General features: G+C 46.8%; 1 protein-coding gene across 2 annotated transcripts in view; it reads right to left on the bottom strand.

The window, feature by feature from the left end:
• PHF19 (PHD finger protein 19) overlaps positions 1-17255 on the bottom strand; it is a 42024-nt gene that overhangs the window by 20164 nt on the left and 4605 nt on the right. The window contains exons 3-6 of one of the 2 annotated variants that reach the window (XM_024762761.1): positions 9767-9895; positions 3770-3929; positions 3177-3223; positions 2932-3031 (exon numbers count right to left, since the gene is read on the bottom strand). The gene's annotated coding sequence lies outside the window, so the exon portion shown is untranslated. The remainder of the gene's footprint in view (positions 1-2931; positions 3032-3176; positions 3224-3769; positions 3930-9766; positions 9896-17255) is intronic. The other variant, XM_024762760.1, reaches the window with a different exon arrangement.

Genomic DNA, 17255 nt, shown 5'->3' on the forward strand with positions numbered 1-17255 from the left:
AAGCGGCGCGAGCGCACACGGACGCGGAGCCTGCGCACCGGCACGACCGCCCGGCGGAGGCGCAGGCACAACGCGGGCACACGAGGAGGCGCGCGCGGCCCTCCGAGCCGGCACACACTTGTTGAGGAAACACAACTCTGCGCGCAGGGCACAGACGTCAGCTGGCACAGACACACAGCGGGGAGGTGCAGATACACACGGACTCCCTGCGTAGACACAGACCTAGAACAACCCAAACAGGATTCGCACGACAGAACACACAAACATCCCGCCCTTGCGGTGTAGAGAGCACACACAGAAACAGATCCACAATGCGCACGGCACAAACACAAATTCACAACACATGATACACACGACACAACACACAAAGAGGCAATTACAGAGTATGGACATAGATACGTAGGAGAGACGCACCGTGTACACAGCATGGACACACAACAAAACATACACATAAAGTAGACAAACAGGCATAGAGCCACAACACAGTAACACAGGCGCACAAGAGAAAGAGTACACCAACAGCAAATTGTACACAAACGTAATGCACCGAAACACAACACAAAGATACAGCTGCAAATACATACCACACACACAAACACAACATTTAAATAAGTGGCACACAGTGGAAGACAGCATACAGAGTCATAGGAATAGCGGATTGAGGAAAGGGGCGTGGCTCCAGTCACATCCAGTCCTTGCCCTGGGGAGAATGGGCAGCAATGTCCCCATCCAGACTTACTCTTTGGGGGTTGGGGGCTGGAGAATACTTGCCAACCCCTCTCCTTATCCCTCAGCCCTCTTCTCACCTGCTACCGTCACACTGCACAGACACCCGTGAGGCTGTGGAGTGTGGACATCATGGGTGTAGCGGGTGGACCGTACTCCCCCAGCCCCCAGTCCCTCCTGTTGACTGTCAAGTTGCCCACCCTTGGCCCCCTGCCTCTGGGCCTTGGGTTGTGATCTCTCTGGCGGGTCTACCTTTAGGATGCGCAGGGCAGAGATTACAGCTGGAAGCACGCACCTCTGGGTCCCATAGGCCAACTGCACTGATTACCGGCCGTGGGACCCTGAGCATAGCACTTCAACTCTTAAACCCCGGTGTCCTCATAGGAAGAGGAAGGTTAGGGTGAATGTATGCAAAGCCCCCGGCAGCCAGTGGGTGTGCAGTAAGTGATTATCGTACTTTGTCAAGAAATTATATATTCATTGAGTGCCCCCCTGGGTAGGACTAGAACTGGGAGCTATGGGGCCCACAGTCTCATGGGGGAGTCAGGTGTTGGCTCAAGCAGCAACAACATGCATATATAAATATGAGGGGCGTGGTGCAGCGAGCTGGACATGGAATTGGACGAGTCCTGGCTTCAAGTCCACCTCTGCCTCTGAGCCAGAGTAAGATGTTGGGTGAACTATTCCCCCTGTAGGCCACGTTCCCTAGCTGTTCAAAGAGGGTAGTGGTACTACCCCAATTCACAGGGCCATTGCAGAGATGAGGACAAAATAGCGTAATGCAGGGGCGGGTGTCTTTGTCAATGAAAAAGTGATGGGCAAGATGAGGAGTGGTTAAAATACTACAAAAGGAGAAATGATAAATGCCACTAGAAAGGTATAGTTTCACCTGACCGTTTAGAGGCAAATCCAACTTTGAAATGAGAACGGTCACAGAAAAGGTGGCATTCAGAGGAAATGTGGAGATAGGAGGGAGGCATTCCAGGCCTAGGGCATGGTGTGTGCAGTAGGCCTGGGACAGAGTGAGTTGTGTCCGCTGGACCGGAGTCCAGGGTGCCGACGGTAAGGCTGGAGGAGAAGGTGGAGCTGAGTGTCCTGGGCTGAGCTTGGTTTTCAGCCCACGGCAAAGCAGGACCACTGAGCAAGGTTGTAAGTTATGTGTATCCTAGAGAGCCTCGGGGAGTTTAGAACTGAGAAGGGCCATGATCCGAGTTTGCTTTGCGATCTGGCAGAAGTAGGTTGAAAGCATGGACAAACCAGAGAAAGACAAACAATCATTTTTTTAAAGAATGGGTTAAGACCATCAACAGGCAATTCACAAAAGAGGAAACCTAGGTGGCCAAAAATGTAAAGAGATGTTCAACCTCACGGGTCATGGGAGAGATGCAAATGAAAAGAGCTGTGAGACGCCATTTCACATCCTCCGGACTGGCAAGGAGTAAGCATTCTATCAATGTTGGGAGAAGGGTGGAGGGGGTGAAGAGGCGGCACCCTGGGAACCCTTGTACAGTCTCGATGGAGGTGTAAATTGGTACAACTTCTCTGAAGAAGAGGCTTGGCAACATCTAATAAAGTTGAAGATGCTCGTGCCTACAATTCAGTGACTTCACTCACTCAGCACATAATTATGAAAAATGAGGAATTGATTAATTGTCCATCAACAGCAGTGCAGATAGATAAATTGTGATCTATCTGTGCAATGGAGGGAAAATAAAACGAGGCTGTAGCCTCAACATAGATACAGTCTAGAAAAAAAAAGAAAAAGGGAACATCAAGTGGTAGAATAGTGTGATACCAAAAGTTTTTTTTTTTAATTCAAAACTAGGGTATATATGTAGTTTTAGCGATACAGTCAGATAGTGAAAGTGTTAAAACATGCATAAGAAATCAAAGACACTAAATTTAGAATAGTAGTTACCTCTGGGAAGGGAGGGATGGGAATGAGATCAGAAAGAGGAACACAGGGGATTTAATTTTATCTGTAATGTCCTATTTTTCAGAAAAAAAAATCTGAAGCATATATGGCAAGGTGTCAAGATTTGGCAAAGCTGGGTGTCTTGTCTGTATTTCTTCACAATGATCCTTCTCCTTCTCAAGTCCAAAACTTTTTCTCTATTCTCTGTACGTTTGAAATATTTGGTAATTTTAAAGATGGGGGCGGGGGCTGGGAGATTACAGCAGAGGAGGTTTAGTCACAGCACTAACCTGTCACATATGCAGGGCCATCAGACCTCACAGTGTCCTAACATGTCTGTTCCCTGAGACTTGTCACAGCATGGTGAACCAGGCATGGCAGGCATCAGATCTGTTCACAGGGGAAAGAACAAAAGCTTGGAGAGGTGGAGTGACTTCCCCAAGGCCACACAAAGTAGGGGGAAGTACTCTTACTCTCAGCTGTGTCTCAGGGGAGACCAGCAAAGGCCAAGGAATGTCGAGAGAAGGTCTCCCACCTTGCAAGAATCCATCTTCTTCCATCTGCGGCCCTCTTCTATTTTTGCTTTCAATTAAGGACACCATGGAAAATATAGAAAAGCACAAGGAAGAAAATAAAAGTCACTTGTGGTTTTCACTGTCTTACTTTTTAAGTCAGCTTTATTGAGGTATAGGTAATTCACATTAAAAAATTCACCTATTTCAAACGTGCCTTAATTCTAGAGGACATATTTGTTTGAGTCCTAGACCAGTTAGTGTATATGAAAGTGCTCTACAAAGAAGAAAACACTTTTCCCAAATTTGAATAATTATGATTATAATAAAGGTTTTGGAAATCATTGACAATAATTATTTGGAAATAATTAAGATTTCATCCATCAAAGCAGTTGGCCGGTAGGCAGGCCTGTGTTTTGTTGCCTGAATTTGGGGGTCAGTTTATTAAGGCCTCAGCATGGAGGTGCTGAGAGCTTTCAAATTATAGTAGAAAGGATGACTTTTAACACCATTTAAAAATTAAAAAAAAAAAAAAAGAAATAGTTGACAGGGTCAGACTGTGGCCTATTGAAGTGCTTGTGGCCTTTGTTGGCTGCTAAGCCATAAACACCTTTACCTGTGGCTTTTGTGGGGAAAGGAGAGACATCAAGTGTCTGTCCTCTTTGGGAGCCCAGGAGTGCCTCCACTGGGATGTAGGAGATCCTGTTGACCCTCTCCGCAAGCTTGCTATGGAACCAGGGGTGGGTCCCTTCTCTTCTCTGATTTGCTCTCCCCATCTGTTAAAAATAAAGTACGGCTTTATTCACACTTGCAACATTCAGCAGGCGGTTAGGGCAATGTGCTGTGGGCAGGTACCCCTAGGAATAAGGGTCAGGGCAGAGGGAGATGTGCCATAAAGATAAATAAATCCCAGTCGTTGGCATCAAGAAGCCCATATCCGGCAGTAGGGTTGGCGGACAGACACATCAACAGGTCACTGTGATAGTCTGTTAAGAGATGGGATCAACCAACACTCAGGATTGTCAGAAAGTTTATTTTTTTGCCAATACAAACTTTGTATTTCTCATTGTGTTTCAATTTTTATTACTGTAATTACTATTAAAAATTTTTTCACGTATATTAAAAACAGAAAAAAAAAGAAATGGCTCAAGACAAGGAGTGGTTGTTTCTGAGTAAATACCCATGATCTCTAAAGTGCCTCTGACTGCAAAAGTATTTGATTTTATGAACTTAATCTGAGCTTTGTTTCTCCCTCACTGGGTAACCTTGAATAAATCACTTCTCCGGTCTGGGCTTCAGATTTACTCACTGGTCAAAGCATAACGTTTAAACAAATGAGTAGTTCCCAATCTTGCTGCACAAAGAATCTTATATAAAGATTTGAGGGACTTCCCTGGCTGTCCAGTGGTTAAGACTCCAGGCTTCCACTGCAGGGGGCACGAGTTCTATCCCTGGTCGTGGAACTAAGATTCCACATGCCGCAGCACCGCCCTAAAAGAGATTTGATCCACCAAACATCGCATTTATTATGTGAGAGTTATTTTGTTTTCTTTTTTAGGAATTAGGTGCATATATTATATTCAATCAGAGATTTTGATTGGTATGATACAAATAATGTGATTATAAAAGATAGAATTAGATAAATAGATAAGTAAATTGAATAAGTAAATAGAATTCTAGCTCAAAGCAAGGGCACTGTGTCTTTTGTTCATCTATGCCATTGTACAACAGATACTTCTGGGGAAGAGTAAAGATATCTTTCAAATTATCCCCATATTAAAATACAGAGGAGAATTTTATTAGTGAATTCCAGTATTTACAAGGCATCTTTTCTAGAATCAAGCAACCCGTGAGTCTGTCAACTTGGTGGCTGAGCGCCCAGCCCCAAGCTGAGCAGATAGGAAACAGACAAGAACTGGTCCCCAGGAGCCAACCCCTTGCTGGGCATTTCATGAAGGAGACAAACTATTAACTGCTCAAGAAATAATCAGAGGAGAGCAAAAAAGAAGACAGTGGATATCACATGATCATTTGTATGATTCAGCTAGTAGAATGGAGGTTTGAACCCAGTTAGTTCTGGCCAGCAAAGCACAGGGAGATCAGCTCGGTGCTTTGTGTCCACCTAGAGGAGTGGGATATAGAGGGTGGCAGGGAGACACAAGAGAGAGGAGATATGGGGATGTATGTATATGTATAGCTGATTCACCTTGTTATACAGCAGAAACTAACACACCATTGTAAAGCAATTATACTCCAATAAAGACGTTAAAAAAAAACAAACCAGCGGCCATCCCACTGCCCCACCCTTCCTCCTTGCTTCACCATAGGAAGATAATCACGATAAACATCAGCGTTGCTAGAGCACACACCACATGCCAGGCACTGCCCTGGGTTTCACAGGTGCTATTCTTAACCCAGTTTACTCATGAGGAAACTGGTAAAGGTGGGAGAGCTGAGCCACAAACCCAGGCAGGCTGGGTCCAGAGCCTTTGACCACCATGCCCTTCTGCCCCTATGAATGCCATGTGGTCTTGTAGCTTCTTATGCAATGAAGACACCGTAGATACATCATACAATGGTATTTCATCTTGCACTAATACTTCATATAAGAATAGCTCTTTGGAGTTTACACAGGGTATTTCCACATCTCCCATTCCATCCCCACAGCAACGCTACAAGACGAACAAGGCTAGGATTACGAATCCCCCATTTTGCAGATGATGAAACTGAGGTTAAGGAGGTTGAGTGAGGTACCCAAGGTCATGCAGCTGGAAGGTATTAGACACAAGTCTCAGGGTCAGGTAGTCACCACTGGAGAGGACCTTCCACGTCATGTTACCCAACTGCTCATGTTCAGTTAGGCAAACTGGTACCTGTTTGTTTCTCCCTGTTTGTTTCAAGTGGTAAATCAGCAAATGAGCCATAGTTTGATAAAGGTTTCTGCCTGCCTGCTGAGAGATTTACACCCTGTTGCTTTTGTCAGATCTCCAGCAATCCTCTTGGGTTTTCCTACAGCCAAAATTTATTTTAAAACCCTTCTTGTTCAGTGTTCTGTGATATATGACATTCTCCTGAATTTCTGAGGGAGTCCTTGCCTGGGTGGGGGAATGTCTAGGTGACAATCAGCTTGGAGAGGCCGTGAGTCTCTAGCGATTTGAAGAGAATCTTCGCACTTTTGCTGCTCTCAGAAGAAACTCCCAAGGCTGCTCTCTCTCTGTGGTCTGTTCTGCTCCCTAACCTTTGGGCCTAAACTGGGGCAATGGCTTTGAGAGGTTTAGCTGGGACCACTTGGATCTGTGTCTTACAGCTGCCCCTTCCAAGATTACAGTTCAAGATCCCGTACATCTCCTGCCATGGACAGGAAACATCTGGGCCAGAGGTGCGTGGAGGGAGCCCAATTTGTGAGACACCCTGGGTAGGAGCCCGTGAGCCAAGAGCTGTTCACTTCAGATGCGGTTCAGACCACTGGGGTCTGGATCCCACCTGGGAGGCTTCGACAGGCCCAGGGTGTGTGTGGTGGCTGAGGTGGGGGTGGTTAGAGAAAGGGAGAGGGAATCCGGAGTGGTAGGCTTCCAGGAAAGAGGCCCTGGGACTTAGGTTGGTGGGAACAGTAGGCACAGTTTGTATGAACATTCAGCCGAAAGAGAGATGCTGCGGCAGTTGGACATAAAAAGGTCAGGGGCTGGGGGTGGCCACCGGGAAAGGGAGAGGCAGGGACAGGACTCCGCAGCGAGGGGTCTTGTATGTGCAGGTCGCAGCGGGAGCAGAGAGAGCACAGGCTCAAACCATGAGTAATCTGTTCGGAAGCCCTTCACAGCCAACCTGGCTTTGGCAATGAACCCTTGGTGAGACCAAGGACCATGTCCTCGTCTGCAGTCAGGAGATGACCCAGTGCCAAGTTGAGTGTTTCTCACTCCAATCTCTGGTCCATCCTGTCCGTAGTCACCCCCCCTCTGACAATCCCAGGAGGTACCAACCTGGGATGACCCTTCCATGAGGGTTAATTTTAGCACCCAGTTATTTAATCAAATGTGGATCTAGGTGGGGCTGTGAAGGGATTTTGTAGTTGTGACTAACATCTACAGGCAGTGAAGATGACCCTGGTAGTGTGTGGGAGGGCCTCATCCAATCACTTGGAGGCCTGAAGAGTGAACACTGATGTTTCCCAGAGAAGAAAAGCTGTGTCAAGAGCACAGTGTCAACTCGGGCCTGCGTTTGAGCCTGTGAGCCTGCCCTGGACTTGGCAGTCCCCCCATCCCGTGAGCCAGTTTCTTAAAATACAGGTATTTCTTTTAAAAACTGTATGTACATATTTATTTTATAGCTATCTACCATCTATGTATCTATCTATGTGTCCATCTATGTGTCTATGTCTGTATCTATCCTCTCTGTATCTATCAATCAATCTACCTACCTTTGTATCTATGTATCTTTGTATCTATCAATGTATGTATCTATGTACCTAGGTACCTATCTATCTATCTCCATCGGTTCTGTTTTTCTGGAGGATCCTGACTGATGATCCCTCTTTCAGAGCCTTGAGAACAGATCACTGATCAGACCCTTCCCAGACCATCTCCTGGCACATATTCGGGTCCCCTTATTCCCCTCCCTCCTGCCCCTCTGTCCGTGTACTCCAGCCCATTGCTCCTTCAGCAGTCCACACCCATGGGTTTTACCTGAGCCTCCATCTCTACACTCATAACCCTTAAAAGGCCAGAAGGACCCAGATGAGAATGGAATCCCATAGAAGAGCAAGCTTGGTAGCAGCTTGAAGGGCTGAGAGGTCTGGACCAAGGGTGCAGCCATGGGAGCCACAGGAACCCCAGCCAAGGGAATGCTGCAGGCAGTCTGACCTGGGGCCCTCTGCTGAGACTGATTTTGACCTCCAAGGGTCCTCTCACCACTCACTCAAGAGTCAGTCCCAGGAAGGAGTATCTGATTGGCGGAGGTTGTATTTCACATGTGCCTATCAACTGTCTGGGCAGGAGATGCTGGGGAAGCACTGGGTTTCACTAGGCTTACATGGTGATGGTGCCATGGGAGGTGGGTGCTAGTTTCCCTTCCTCACAACGGGGGAATTCCCTCAAAAGAGAAATCAGGTTCTAAGATGAGGGCAGATACTAGACAGATTATAAGTTGCAGCTAAACCTCTTGGAGCTATTGTTCAACTTAAGCCAATAAGGGTTAGATGGTGTTGCTTAAAAAGGAGCAGGGTGGAGTGGACAGAACGTGGGTTCTGAACATGGATGACCCAAGGTTGAATTCTACCCCTTATTACTATTGTGACTCTGGGCAAGTTACCTAACTTCTACGAGCCTCAATTTCCTCCTCTGAAAAATGGGGATAATAACATTACCTACAGCTCCCAAAATTACACGTGAAAACACTTTGTAAACTCTAAAGTATATTGAGCCCTTGGGGGCAGTGGGGATGGGGCAATCGTGCCTAAGGCATCGTCTCAGCTTGGTGCCCAGCTCAAGCCTGGTACCCAGTAAATGCCCAGGAAGTGTTTGTTGAGTGAATGGATAAAGTGATCATGGGATTATCATCATCCGTTCTAACTTGACCATCAGCCTTGCAGAAAAACCCAGGCAGATGCTGTTGGACTCTGATGTGAGTTTTGTGAGCTGAGCTGCATCTTTTTCTTTTCTTTCTTTTTTTTTTTAAACAACCCTTTTGACGTTTTCATTTTAATATGTGAAACCTGGCTACTTGTCTCAGGGAAAGTTTATGGAAAAAAAGCTTCCAGCTGGCTTTGGGGCAGCCCATAAAAATGTACTGAAAACTTTGACCAGTTAGAATTTAGGAGCTGTTGGATGACAGAGATCAGTGACGCCATAAACCCTGGTGAGGCCCACAGTATTTCAATAATTAGCTCTCTGGGCAAGAGGATGCGTTCTTTATTCCTTCCTGGTTCCTAGTCAAAGGATGGGGTCCAGAATCTGCTAAAGAGAAACCACAACTTTCAAATAACTGACAAACACAACTCTAAACAGGGGCAGCTTGTGATTCAAATGGTTTCAAAGGGCGTAGGGGAGGGAAGGGTTTTGAAGAGCTTTAACAGTAGCAAGCTGATCAGAATACCCACACCTCTCCCTCCCGGCCAGCTTTCCAAATCCTCCCCCCTCCCTCAGCTCAAGTCTGACCTCCTCCAGGAAGCCCTCCTTGATAACCCAAGCCCATTATGGATTTGTTCATCCATATGACTCTTGGACTTAAAACCCTCCAGAAGTTCCTCTGAGCCTCAGGGCAAAATTCCATCTCCCTAGCTTGGCATGCAAGGCCTTTTGTGATTTGGCCCCTTCCTGCCTCTGTGGCCTCTTCTCACATTCCTTCCCCCTACCCTTGACTCAGCTGTACCAGACAACCTTCCGCTCTATCTCTTCCCCCTCTCTGTTCAGGCCTCAGAGTCTTGGACTGTACCCTTGCTTTGGCTGGGATTCTCCTTCTCCTTCTTTATGTGGCTGGATGGTATTTATTCCCAAAATTCAGCCCAGGCCTCTCCTCCAGAGGATGGGGTGGTGGAGAGTTTGAGTCCCTCAGGCTGGCTTAGGGGTCTCCATTTGGGTTCCCAGAGTACTCATCACACTTACCCTGACAGTCCACTTACCTCCATCCTCTCCGCTCTCCCGGAAGCCTTCCTCATCTCAGTATCTCTCCAGCTGATACCAGACCTCGCCCAGAGAACGTGGTCCTTTTTAAGCCCTGCGCCTCACACCTGGCAGTCCTCTGGGATAACCTGGGGAGGTTTAAAAGGCTGACGCCTGTGTTCTCCGCAGAGATTCAGATTTAATTGGTCTGGGAGGTGGCCTGGGCCTGAGGATGGGTTGAAAAGTTCTCCAGGTGGTTCTAACGTGCAACCAAGGGCAAGCACCACTGTGATTGACAGCACCTGACTCAGGACTCCCCCAGAGACTCAGCAGAGCTACACTCTGGGCATCTGTCAGGGAGCGTGATCTTGAACTCAGAGCCCCACTGTAATTGCCAAAAGCTGTGTTCAAAGGATCACTATTCATCCATTTCCCGGATCGGTGGTGCTGAGCAGCTATACAATCACTCCTGGGCCCCAGCCAGCCATCCAGCCCGTCAGGAGAGACACCTGCACCTCAATACCTGTTAGAAAGACTGAGCCCCACCCCAGACCCAAGGAGCCCAGCCCGGGACCCCGCACTGTAAACAGTTACTGACTGCTGCTGACGCACACCAGTGTGACACAGCTCAAAATATCCCGAACCAGAGCTGCAAGCCCCTGACAACTTGCAAAGCCGGGTAGGGAAGTTGAAAACAAAAAGGGCCTCAGGGAACCATGGAGGGATCCTCGGAAAACTACTCAGCTCAAGCCAATTCTCATCCTTAGGGAATGTGGGTCCCAGGTAGTCAAATCCATTTTTTTTTTTTTTTGCGGTACGCGGGCCTCTCCCTGTTGCAGCCTCTCCCGTTGCGGAAACAGGCTCCGGACGCGCAGGCTCAGCGGCCGTGGCTCACGGGCCCAGCCGCTCCGCGGCATGTGGGATCCTCCCGGACTGTGGCACAAACCCATGTCCCCTGCCTCGGCAGGTGGACTCTCCACCACTGCGCCACCAGGGAAGCCCCCCCCCCCTTTTTTTTAAACAGACCGTCAAAATCTGGCTTTTTAGGTGAAATTTCCTAACAGTTTAAAGTTGGCAATGAATCCAAACAGAGCTTACCTGAGGACTGCGTGTAGCTAGCAGCCTGCCAGTTTGTTCTAAATGTTTCCTATAAATGCTGCGTGGGGATTAAACCAGAGAATGGAGACCGGCAGGCCTGTCCTGCGCTGTGTTCTCTCCCCTGAGCTGCCTTCCGCTTTGGGACTTGGGCCAGCGTGGAGGGGAGCACAGGAAACAGCCCCTGGGGCCTGTGCGCCTGTACTCCTTTTGGGGACATTGCTCCCTTCGTTCCACCATGTTCTCCTCACGCCAACTCCCTAGGAAAAGGCCTCTCTGGTCTTAGGGCCCAGGAGAGTCACGTTTTCCTGCAGCCGCTGATTCGTTGGTATCTTATGGACCCTGAACCTCGTGGGATTAGATTTTGGCCGCCCGAAAGCTCAGAGGACAATTTGGGGCTTGTCTCCTGTAACCCAGAGGACCACGAGCTCTGCCTTTTGTCTGCCTGTCTTATTCCCGGGTTCCTCTGACCTTTCCAGCTTCTGTTTTCCATTTGGCAACCGTCACGTGACCACGCCTCTAAAATTTTTATTCTCTTGTACATCAAGAAGTTATGTTAAGTGCTTTCTGGAATAAGGCATGCTATAAATAAAGAAGCCCATACAAAAGAGTAAGTGCTCAACAAGAAAAAAAAGAAAGCTTGTTGAATCAGTGACTTCTTGAATGATTCATCTGTGGTCCCTCCCAGGGCCGTGCAGGGAGCAGGTGTTCAGGAAATGAAGGGCAGGGTGATAGAGAGGAAAGTGACAGTTTAGAGATGGTGAGACAGTAGCCCTGTCATTTCCTAGAGACTAGGACCTTGGCCAAGTTATTTAAGCTCCCTTAGCCTCAGTTTCCTCATCTGAAAAATGGGGATAATCTCAGAACCCACTTTCTGGAGGTTGTTGGGAGGACTGAACGAGGTTTTGTATGTAAAGGTCCTGGTGGATAATAGACACAATAAACGATAGCTGTGATTATTGGTTATGAAAACGCCCTTGTGTGGCGATGTCATCATTTAATAGCCTAATTTATAAGGTGAAAAAGAAGCCACATGTAAACACTGGCGGAATAACATGGAAATGCATTCCGAGAACCCCCTGATTTCCTCAGCTCTCTGTCCCAGCTCTCTGCTTACCAGGCCCCGGGCACCCCTGGTTTCAGCGGTGATGCAGGTAGCTTCCTCTCCAAGTCTGCAGCTGCCCCATCACTCTCTTCCCAGCATGCTCAGCTCCTGTCCTGCCTTCCACATTACTCAACTCTCCAGCCATCCTGTATATCCCTTTCTTGGAAGCCGCTGTCAGTTTTCTCCAAGCCTTCCAGCTCCTTCTTTAGCTCTGACTGTCCCCTCTCCTGATGGTCACTTAAGGAAGCAAATTCATCATCGACAATCACTTGCCCTCTTTGCTCAATGGACGCACCCCACTTTAGGAAGTCCATGCCCTGTGGTGTCCAGGAGGAGCACTCAGACGACTGAACGTAGTATGGGGGAGCGGGGCATTCCCCTGCAGGTGGAACAGTCAGGAATGGAACCCTCTACTATCGGTATAGGGAAGGCGGCTCATCATACATCCTTGCCATGGAAGTGGCCCACGGTGAATGTCACGTCTCCCTAATTGCTGAAAATTTATTCAGAGGGGGCACCATAGTGTAGGCAGAGCTTCCCAAAGTGTGGTCCTGGACCAAGAGCATCAGCATTAACTGGGAACGTGTGACAAACGCAAATTCTCTGGCTCCACCCCAGAACCACTGAATTTAAAAATCTGGGGGTGGGGCTTCCCTGGTGGCGCAGTGGTTGACAGTCCACCTGCCGATGCAGGGGACGCGGGTTCGTGCCCTGGTCCGGGAGGATCCCACATGCCGCGGAGCGGCTGGGCCCGTGAGCCATGGTCGCTGAGCCTGCGCGTCCGGAGCCTCCGCAACGGGAGAGGCCACAGCAGTGAGAGGCCCGCGTACTGCAAAAAATAAAAATAAAATAAAATAAAAATCTGGGGGTGGACCCAGCACTGTTATTTTTTTTTAATTAATTAATTTTTTTGGCCATGCCACGCAGCTTGTGGGATCTTAGTTCCCTGACCGGAGATCAAACCTGGGTCCCTGGCAGTGGAAGCTCAGACTCCTAATCACTGGGCTGCCAGGAAATTCCCCTAGCACTCTGTTTCCACAAAGCCCTCAGCCTGGTTCAGTTGAGTGGCAGTTTGCAGACCTCTGGAGTGGAGGGAAGGGCGAAGCCTGGATTCCAGTTCTGAGCCTCGGTCACCTCCTCTGTAAACAGGGACCATGCTTAAGGCAGGGGCCTTCTGTCAGGGAAGTGAGACTAGTGTGGGACTTATGCCCCCACATGGTTGGTGCTCAGCCATCCCTCGCCCAGTCATTCATCAAACCAACCACTGAGGGTCAAGTATGACCTGACACTGCTCTGTGATAGGCCCAGAATCAATCATGTACCCCAAGACTCCTGACGCTGTCAAGGAGGGGAAGTAAGACAAAGTTACGGGAAACCTGATTAGAAAGACTTGTGGGGGACCTGCATGCCCAATTGAGGATTTTTAATTTAATTTTATTATTTTATTTCATCATTTCTTTTTTAAGAAATTGAAGTACAGCTGATTTACAGTGTTGTGTTAATTTCTGCCATTTAGCAAAGTGATTCAGTTATACATATATATAATTTTTCATATTCTTTTCCATTATGGTTTATCACAGCATATTGAATATAGTTCCCTGTGCTATACAGTAGAATTTTTATTTTAAATGTTTCTACTACTTTTCTACAACAAAGCAACCAGATGCTGTGATTCCAGCAGCCCTTGGGGCCACTTGGTCTCTTCTCTCCAGGCCGCCTACCAGTCCCTGCCAGGGCCGCGGAGGAGCAGCTACAGAGCATCGGGGACACCCGCCACCCCCTCCCCCCCCCGCTGACCTTGACATTGCACAGGTGGAAGGCAGCCTCGGGGAGGCCCTCATATCAGGCACCGAGGCCCTGGCTGCCTGCAGAAGGCGTGGCACGGTTCAGGAAAAGGCGCCTGGGAGAGCAGAACCGCGTGTTTGGAATGCTGGAGCTGCTCAATGCATTCCATATGGCTGTGGGTGCTGGCGGCCTGGCCCGACCCAGGGGACCAAGGGAGGGGGACAGACTCTGGCAATCAGCTGCTCCCCCATTAGGCCCTTGCCAGCCCCTCCCTGCAGGAAGGCACATTTATTTGGGCTCATTTACTGTCTGTCTCCCCTCTACCCTGTGCTGGGATGTTGAACACTGATTGCCAAGACTAGCCCGGTGCCAGGAACATAGATGTTGGGAGGATTTGATGAGTGAACACCTAATAAACAACTTATTGGTAGAAGGCTTTAGGGATTCTTCCTCTTAAATAAGCCCAGCACACAATCCCCCAGAGCACTCAGCTTCAGTTAACGTTCCTGGGAATCTTCTGGGTGTCTGGACCTCACATGTGTCATCCAGCTGCCCCTCATAACCCCACCAGTTGGGAACTGTGTCACCCAGCTTTGCCCATGAGGGCAGTTGGGCTCAGAGATGGTGATGTGACCTGCCCAAGGTCTCACAGCCAGCAAGGGTAAGGATCTGAAAGCAGGTTAAAGGATTCCAGGTCCGGTGCCCTTTCTGTCCAAGCTCCAGAGGGAGGGAAGTCCCGCTGAAGCTTTAATCTACCCTGACTTCCTGGGGTTTGTCCTCACTCAGATCCCAGAGTTCCTCAGACTCGTAAAGTAAGGAACTGACCCGTTAAGAAAACAAGGCACAGAAACCTCCAGCAACCTTAAAAATTTTCCCCCCAGTTTTATTGATGTATAAATAACAAACTTGTCAGAAGTTCTGAGTTTTCAGATTTAAGGGAGAACAATTGCCTTAAAGAGGAGTCTGTGATTTTCATGTTGTGTTTATGAAATAGCTCTAGAGGCATGATGGCTTGATTAATAGGCTCTTTGGGTAAAACCGTGGAAGTCCTCCAATCAAAATTAGGAACTCAATAAAGAATAGAACCCAGGGCTTCCCTGGTGGTGCAGTGGTTGAGAGTCCGCCTGCTGATGCAGGGGACACGGGTTCGTGCCCCAGTCCGGGAGGATCCCACATGCCGCGGAGCGGCTGGGCCTGTGAGCCATGGCCGCTGAGCCTGCGCGTCCGGAGCCTGTGCTCCGCAACGGGAGAGGCTGCAACAGTGAGAGGCCCGCGTACCGCAAAAAAAAAAAAAAAAAAAAAAAAAGAATAGAACCCAATACTATTATTCAACATTGATATGAAAGTTTTAGCCATTGCCGTAATGTGAAGCAAGGAGGTGACTTAGGAAAAAGACTACCACTTCTTAAGGATTCTGAAATTGGAGATTATATTAAATATCTTATTTTACTGAATACTCATAGCACCTCAACAAGATAGATAGTTATTTTATGTATTAGCATTGTTTCCATTTTTTTCCTTATAAGGGAATTGAAGTTCATAGATGATAAGTAACTTGCTCATGTTTATCCATCAAATGATCCTTGTGGCTCCAGCGTGTTGCTGCTATTTGTAAAGGAGTCAAAATTATGCTGATTTAAACAGGATTTGTTTGTCCATCTTGAAAACCAGTAAAATTAACTGAAAAAGCTACCAGAATAAATGAGAGAATTCAGCAGGGTGACTGGATATAAAAGGCAGTCACCATCCTATACATCTGTACCACCCTACATACTAACATAACCAATTAGAAAGCATAAGTTTAAAATTTTTCGGTCATAACATATCAATAACTAACCTTAACAAGAAATGTGAAAGACTGATAAGAAGACAGCCACACATCTTTACTGAGAAACAGAAAAAGATAAATAAATGAAGCTTCATTCCTACTGTGGTCTTGGATAGGAAAACTGGATGTTGTAAAGATGTCAACTTTTATCAAGGTAATTTTCAAGTTTAATGAGACTCCCATAAAAATCTTTGAAATATTTTTTATCATGTTTGTTCCATCTGCAAGAATAAAAAGTCAAAAAATGTTGAAAAATACCAGTAATTACAAAAAAAGGGTTAATTTGATGTGTGAAGGAAACCAACACCTGTCATGTCACATTTTAAAACATACTCTGAAACTTCAGTAATCAAAAACAGCATGGTAAGGACATAAGAAACGGTAATGGATCAGAAGAAGAAAAATAGCCTGGAAACAGTCCTTATCATTTACAGGCTTCAGTGTGTAATAAAGGTGGTGACCAAATCACCAGGTAAAGGAAGATTGATTCAACCTCAAGGCTAAGACAATTGGCCAGCCATGTGGAAAAGAATTAAGCCAGTCTCATCTCTCACTTTATATCACATAGATTTCTGATGGAGAAAGAGTTAAAATATGAGTCCATAAAACTTAGAAGAAAATCTAAATAAATACTTTTAAACTTAAAAACTTTTTTAACATTGTATTTGGAAATAATTTGACTCACATAAAGTTACAAAAATAGTACAGAATTCTTGTGTACCCCATCACATAGTTTTCCCTAATCATAGCCTCTTACATAACCATAGTGCATTTTCAAAACCAAGGAATTGAAGCTGGTATGACACTATTAAGAAACTACAGACCTGGCACATATATGTAATGGAATATTACTCAGCCATAAAAAGAAATGAAATTGAGTTATTTGTAGTGAGGTGGATGGACCTAGAGTCTGTCATACAGAATGAAGTAAGTCAGAAAGAGAAAAACAAATACCGTATGCTAACACATATATAGAGAATTTTTTAAAAAAAGCTTCTGAAGAACCTAGGGACAGGACAGGAATAAAGATGCAGATGTAGAGAACGGACTTGAGGACACAGGGAGGGGGAAGGGTAAGCTGAGACGAAGTGAGAGAGTGGCACTGACATATATACACTACCAAATGTAAAATAGATAGCTAGTGGGAAGCAGCCGCATAGCACAGGGAGATCAGCTCGGTGCTTTGTGTCCACCTAGAGGGGTGGGATAGGGAGGGTGGGAGGGAGACGCAAGAGGGAGGAGATATGGGGATATATGTATATGTATAGCTGATTCCCTTTGTTATACAGCAGCGACTAACACAACGATGCAAAGCAATTATACTCCGATAAAGATGTTAAAAAAAAAAAAAAAGAAACTACAGAACTGGGACTTCCCTGGCAGTCCAGTGGTTAAAAATCCGCCTTCCAATGCAGGGGACACGGGTTCCCCTGGTGGGGGAGCTAAGATCCCACATGCCACAACTAAGACCCGAGGCAGCCAAAATAAAGAAAATAAATATTTTTTTTAAAAAGATGCCATTCCACTGTCTCTGAACTCCATTGTTTCTGATGAGAGAAGTCAGTCATTTTCATATCATTATTCCCTTCCACATGATACTCATTTTTCTCTAGCTACTTTTTTTTCTTAATAAACTTATTTATTTATTTATGGCTGCATTGGGTCTTCGTTGCTGTGCAAGGGCTTTCTCTAGTTG

The sequence above is a fragment of the Neophocaena asiaeorientalis genome, unplaced genomic scaffold, assembly GCF_003031525.2.
Source record: "Neophocaena asiaeorientalis asiaeorientalis breed wild unplaced genomic scaffold, Neophocaena_asiaeorientalis_V1.1 scaffold78, whole genome shotgun sequence".
Taxonomy (NCBI): Eukaryota; Metazoa; Chordata; class Mammalia; order Artiodactyla; family Phocoenidae; genus Neophocaena; species Neophocaena asiaeorientalis.